Genomic DNA, 6,999 nt, shown 5'->3' on the forward strand with positions numbered 1-6,999 from the left:
GACCATTAGCATGTTAGATGGTTCTCCATCCCTTCACTTTCAATCTGAAGAGTCTTCTAATCTAAAGTGGGTCTCATGTAAACAGCATATAGATGGCTCTTATTTTCTCATTCATTCTGTTACCCTATGTCATTTGATTGGAGCATTTAGTCCATTGACGTTTAGAGAGTACTGAAAGATAAGAATTTATTGCTATTATGTTACTTGTAGAGTTGGAGTTCCTGGTGGTGGTCTCTGGTCCTTTCTAGTCTTTGTTGCTTTTGGTATGTATTATTTGTTTATCTTTTTCTCCTCTTGGAGAGTCCCCCTTAAAATTTCTTGAAGGGCTGGTTTAGTAGTCACAAACTGCTTTACGGGAAACTTTTAATCTCTCCTATTTTGAATGACAGCCTTGCTGGATAAAGAATTCTTGGCTGCACACTTTTCTGATTCAGCACACTGAATATATCCTGCCACTCCTTTCTGGCCTGCCAAGTTTCTCTGGATAGGTCTGCTGCAGACCTGATCTGTCTTCCCTTCTATGTTAGGGACTCTTTTTTTTTTTTTTTTTCCCTTGCTGCTTTCATGATTCTCTCCTTGCCTGAGTATTTTGTGAATTTAACTATGATATGTCTTGTCAGTGGTCGGTTTTTGTTGAATCTCATAGGAGCCCTCTGATTCCTGGATTTTGATGTCTGTGTCTTCCCTCAGGTTAGGAAACTTTTCCTCTGATTTGCTCACATAACCCATCTACCACTTTTTCTCCATCTTCTGGGACTCCTATGATTCTGATGTTCCTTTTAAATGAGTCACTGATTTGTCTAATTCTTAAATTGTGCTCTTTTGCCTTAGTCTCCCTCTTTTTCTGCTTCATTATTCTCCAGAAGTTTCTCCTCTATATTGCTGATTCCCTGTTCTGCCTCATCCATCCTTGCCACTGTGGCATTCATTGGAGATTGTAGCTCAGTTACAACATTATTTCATTCTGACTAGCTTTTACTTTTTACCTCCATAGAAAGGGATTCTATTTTTAACTTCAGCTAATATTCTTAAAAATATGGAACGCTTCATGAATTTGTGTGTCATTCTTGTGCAGGGGCGATGCTAATCTTCCTGTATCATTCCAATTTTAGTATATGTGCTGCTGAAGTGAGAACAATCTGTGTCTTTAAGGCTAAAGTGAATTTCTTACAGGCAGCATATTAGGGGATTTGTGGTGGTGTTCTTTTAATTCATTCAGCCATACTAGGTCTCTTATTTGGAGAATTTAGTTCATTTACACTTAAAGTAGTTATTGGTAAGGACTTACTATTGCCATTTTGTTTTCTTGCTGTCTGTAGATCCATTTTTTCCTTATTTTTATCCTGTAGTCTTTGTTATCGTTTGGTAGTATGCTTTGATGCTATAACGTCTTTTCTCTATAATTTCTTGAACTACTTAAATATAACTTTATTAAATTTTAACTAGGTGACTCAGTTAGTTGCATGGCTGACTTTTGATTTTTGGCTCAGTTCATGATGATACTGTGGTGAGATTAAGCCCTGTGCCAGGCTCCATTCTGAGTGTGAAGCCTGCTTGAGATGCTTTCTCTCTCTCTCTCTCTCTCTCTCTCTCTCTCTCTCTCTCTCTCTCCCTCTCTCCATCTGCCCCTCTCCCTTGCACGCACATGCTCTCTCTAAAAATAAAATTTTTAATTTTTCTGTAGAATTTCTACAGTTTAATTTTCCTTCGTGGTCACCTTGAGGCTTACATAAAATATTTTTAGTTATAATACCCTATTTTAAACTTGTAACAACTTACTACAACTTCAGTAGTAGTCCTAAACTTTTATTTCTCCCCTTCACATTTTAGCTTATTGAAGTTAGTTTACATACTTCTAATATGGTTTATTCAATAACAGTCTAATTATTAGGTTTTTTTTATGATTTAACTTTTATTACTAGTGTTGTAAGTGAATCACACACTATATTACTGAATCTAACTTTGACTATATATTTATTATCAGTGATTTTGGCACTACTTAGGTTTTTATCCTATTAATTAAAACCCTTTTATTTCCACCCAAAGAATTTCCTTTGGCATTTGGTATAAGACAGGTCTAATGTTGAACTCTCGCAGTGTTCAAGAAAGTCTTCCTTTCTCCACTTCTGAAGGACCACTTTGCCTGGTATGGGCTTCTTTGTTGACAACTTTTTCTTTCCACGTTTTGAATATATCTTCCCATTCTCTCCTGGCCTGAAGCGTTTGAGAAATCTGATAGTTTAATGAAGGGTTTTTCGTATAGAACTTTTATGCTCTTTGTGTATTGAAAACAAAATGTTTTTGTCTTTGTTGACAATTATAATCTGTAGCCCTATTGGTTCCAACCTATTTGGAGTCCTTTGGGGCCCCATGGATCCAGATATCCCTTTCTCTCCCAGGTTTGGGAAAATTTTAGCCATTGCTTAAAATATACTTTTTTTTTTCCTTCTGCAACTTCCATAATACATATATTGTTTCTTTCTACTGTGTCTTTATAATTCCCATAAGCTTTATTCACTTTTTCATTTTTCTTTCTACTGCTCTGCCTGAATAACTTCAAATGTCCACTTTTTTTTTTTTTTTTTTACAGGACACTGACTTCTCCCCTTCCCCCACTCTATTCAGTTGATTCACTTTTGAAGCTCTCCCATGTTCTTCAACTTGGTTATTAGATTTTTTTTTAGCTTTAATAGTTCCATTTGGTCTTTTTTTTTTTTTGATGGTTTCTATTTCTTTTATACATTGTTCTGCTAATTTCGTTTAGTTATCTGTGTTCTTATTCACTGAACTTGAGAATTATTCTGAATTATTTGAAGTTCATAAACCTGTTTCTTTATGGTTATTGAAGGTTTATTCATTTCCTTTGCTGGCCTGTTTACCTGAATTTTTTTGTGTGATCCTTGATTTCTTACATTACTACATTAGTATTTACACATCTGATGGCATGATCTCTTCTTGCAGAACATATATATATATATATATATATATATATATATATATAATTTTTTTTTTTTTTTTTTTTTTTTTTTTCCAGAGACCATTCTTTACCAGCCAGTTCAGTTTGGGCTTATAAACTTGTCCACTGATAACCTCCCTGGACAGATAGGCTTTGCTATTATGGTCTATTTTGAGCAAAGCCACTGATTGAACTCTGAAGTTAGGAGAGGTACCACTGGCTAAGAATTGGATTGGCTTGGTTTCCTGCCCAAGTGAGGCTGTATGATGAGCTCCATGGTTTCCAGCATTCTCTACTCAGGCTTATTACATGCTCAGGACCAGGTGCTATACTGAGTAGTAGTTGGGGCTATGAATTAGCTTTTCTGACCTGTTGGGACAGCAGAACAGGCCCCAAGGCCTGCATGGCTCGCTGTTTAGGGACCTGAATTTAACCAAGACTATGCACACGGAATTCCCTGGCTGGACAAGTCATGAAGTTCTGTTCCACAGATGGAGAAAACCACAACCTATACTCTCTGTTCAGATGCCACTATAAGCAGGGCCATTGGATGTCCTTTCATTAGATTCCCTGGACAGGCAAGCTGAAGGTGTCATTCAGTAATGAGTGAGGCTATGGATTCACTTCCTTGCCTGGGAAGAGCAGGAGAACCAGCTCCAAGTCCTACAAGCCTTTTTATTTTTTTTTCTTCTCTGCAGTCCTGACTTGAGCTGACCCATGTTCCTGGACACATAGGGCCAACTATCTTTGCTCTGTGGATGATCAGTTCTGCCTGCCATATTCACCCCAAACATTGCTGGGCTATGCAGCTTCCAGGTATTCTGGCAAGCCTTTTAGTTTAGGTGGGGCAGAAAGCTACAGTCAGCAGTGGGCTTGGGCTATGACTAAGATCCCCTACCTTACTTGGGGCAGAATAGACTCCAGAGCTGGCAAAATGTTTTGTTTGAAGACCCAAATAAGGCAGACCTATATCCTACCAGGTTCCCTGATAAGACTATACCACCAAGTTGGTTCTGCAGATGATCAAAGACACTGGCTGGGACTATTATTTAGTCATTGCAGATAGAAATTTGGTCTGCCAAGATTTGAGTCTCTCCCCACCCCCCAACACAATCAGATTCCCAGTGATAAAGCCCACAGATTTCCCTGAATGCCTATGGAGTAAGGCCAGAGTGAGTTTCCCAAGAAATAACCCACAATGCTCTGGGAGCTGGATGTGTCCATCGTGGGCTCTCTTCCCACTAGAGGAACCATGGGCTCAGGAGTAGACCTCCAACTGTCTCCCCTGGGTCCACAGAGACCTACCCTTGCCTGCAGGAAGGGCAATATAATCAGCATTTAGCCATTTTATGTCTAACTTGGTTTCTGTAGTACAAAGGGGTGCTTCAGCCTTCCCCCTGTGTTCTAGGATTTTCTCAATGGTGTCTTTATAAACCGTTCTTGTTTGGGGGGGATAAAGTCAGGAATGAACTATGTCACCATCTTGGTGATCTCACCCTAGTTATTTTTTTTAATGTCTGTTTATTTTTTAGATAGCATGCACATGACAAGAAAGGGGCAAAGAGGGAAATGGGATCTGAAGTGGGTTCTGTGCTAACACGGCGTGCCATGTGGGCCAGAACCCATGAACCAAACCATGAGATCATGTCCTGAGCCAAAGTTAAATGCTTAATCGACTGTACCATCCATATGCCCGTCACCCTGGTCTTTTTGGTTATTTATAAAAATTCATTTTTTGTGTATGTCCACTTCTGATCTTAGGTAAAGTAGTCCCAATTGACCACACATTTTGAGGTTTGTTATTTAAAGGTCATATTAAGTTTTTGCAGTGACTGGCAAAAGCTAATAAGGCCTAGACTTTGTTGAGGTATTTTTAAAAAGAAATCTCACTTTGTTTTTGCAATATTAGATTGCAAGAGTATGAAAGAAAATAAGACTTTCTGTGTGAGGAGATTTTGGCAGAGAAACTCTCAGTCAAAAGTCAGAATGCTTGTTCCCTTCTCTGATTTTTCTCTCCCTTCCTCCTTCATATTTTGCAACTTCCTCAAATGTACTCCCCTGTGGCTGGCTCAGTTTTCTTTGGAAGCTAATTGTACATTTCTGAAAACCTAGACACGACAGCTTTTATTTCTTACCTATTTGCCAGTGAATGTTAAAACCACACCTGGTGCGTGATAGGTGTTGAAGAAACAGTCATAAAAATTAGCAAATGCTTCTCTTTCCTCAAGATGGTGCCATCTTCCAGGAAATTCTTCACACATTCCCTATGAACCTATGGTGTACTCAAACCCTTGGGGTTTTATGGGGGGAAAAATCTTTTTCAGACCTTGTGTTATGGACCTTGGTCAATAATGATGAGGATCGCAGGCAAAGGGATTTTCTAGAAAATACCTCCACAAATCAGCAGGTTCCCCAATGAGCAAAGCAACTCAGCAGAAACATTTTCCTGAACTCCAAAAACCGAGTGTCATCCAGTCACATGGATGCCACAATGGCAAAGCATCACAACTCCTTAGCCTATATCCTATGAACAGCCACTTTCCTAAGAGAACAGATTTAGTGAAAGCTCTATTTAGCCCAGCGATTAGTTTCCTACACTTCCCCTTTATCTTAGAGTTTTTTCATTGGCCTCTATTCTTCACTTTTGTTCTCTCTCCTTTTGAAATCCTTGCTGCCTCTACTAACTTAAGCCATCATTACGGATATCCTCATAAACTACCATTTTTAGTGCTCATGTGTGTCTCTGCATCCTAACCAAATTATAAAAAAAAATTCAGCTCTTACAAAAGTAAAACATACATGACTCCTCTAAAAAAAAAATTTGAACCTCCGATACTGGTGTAGCAGCTTTTTTAGTGGAAAATTTTACACAACAATACAAATTTCTGACTTTAAAAAACTGGAAAATTTGGCAACATGGGGTTGTCGTTGTATGGCAGCAATTGGCTGGAAGTGAATAACACTTGCCTCCACTGATCGAACACATACTTTCTAGTATGTCTCAATCCCTGCCACTCCTATCACCCTTAGCCTACCTGACTTATTTAAATGTAAGAGCCTCGGACTAGACAAAACTGCCAAGTAAGACCGGCACTCCAGGAAGGTCCAGCAGCCTTTATGACCCCTGCAACATTTATAATAAAGGGAAGAAAAAAATATTCTGTACCAAGTATGTGCCAAGTGAATCCTTCTATTAAATAGCTTGTAGTCTAGTAAGAGAGGCAATTAGATAAACAGTCCAGGTTTATCCACAGGAAGATCCACACTAAGACCCAGGTAAGAAACAGCTTGTCTCTTTTGTAATCCACATTCCTCCAGGTGGCAAGTATAAACTCAGGGGAATCTGCATTTAGGACAGAAAGCAAAAAACTGAAGGAGACTGTCAATGCAAGGCAGGAATGAGGATTATCTAAATTCTCCATACATCAATTTCCTCTTTAAATGGAGAAGATAACCTCTCATTGGGTTGGGAGAATTAAATGAGTTCTTGATATAGTAGGTGAGCTAATGTTAACGCCCTTTAGAGCACCTTAGAACAAAGGTTTATAAATGTCCATGAATTTATAAATTCACTTTAATATTAAACTCTTATAGCTCTTAAGACCGTTTTCTAAGGAACTTGATTATGGTGGCAGTGGTGAGGTGAAGGAACATGAGGATGGGGAACCAGAACAAATTTGATTACAGGGAACATATGCAGAGCTCAGACTACAGCTAACAAAACAACTATAAAGACCTTGCAGCAATAAAAATTCCTGGCTAAAGATTCCTGTTACTATGATAGTACACGTTGCATTTTTGCCCTTTTTTTTAATGGAAATTTAAAGTTTCCTAGTACCTGCTATAAGCTTGCTTCTTAGTAGGTAACTAATAAAAGTTTATCAAAACAAGTGCATGAAAGAAGTGTATTAATAACTGAGGACTTAAAATTAGGTTGATATCAAAACCTTAGGAATGGCAGGGCTGAGGCCAGAGGTGAGGGTAAAGGCGTTCCATCTCGCAAACTCAACACCTCTATGGGTAAAGAATATGCTACCAATTTA

At 38.5% G+C, this 6,999-nt stretch overlaps 1 non-coding gene across 1 annotated transcript; it reads right to left on the reverse strand.

The window, feature by feature from the left end:
• Positions 1-1,030: 1,030 nt before the first annotated feature.
• LOC112849031 (U6 spliceosomal RNA) lies at positions 1,031-1,136 on the reverse strand. The gene has a single exon (XR_003222482.1). It is a non-coding gene; the product is annotated as a U6 spliceosomal RNA (small nuclear RNA).
• Between the last annotated feature and the right edge of the window lie 5,863 nt (positions 1,137-6,999).

The sequence above is a fragment of the Puma concolor genome, chromosome C1, assembly GCF_028749965.1.
Source record: "Puma concolor isolate L17-30 chromosome C1, mPumCon1.1.hap2, whole genome shotgun sequence".
Lineage (NCBI taxonomy): Eukaryota > Metazoa > Chordata > Mammalia > Carnivora > Felidae > Puma > Puma concolor.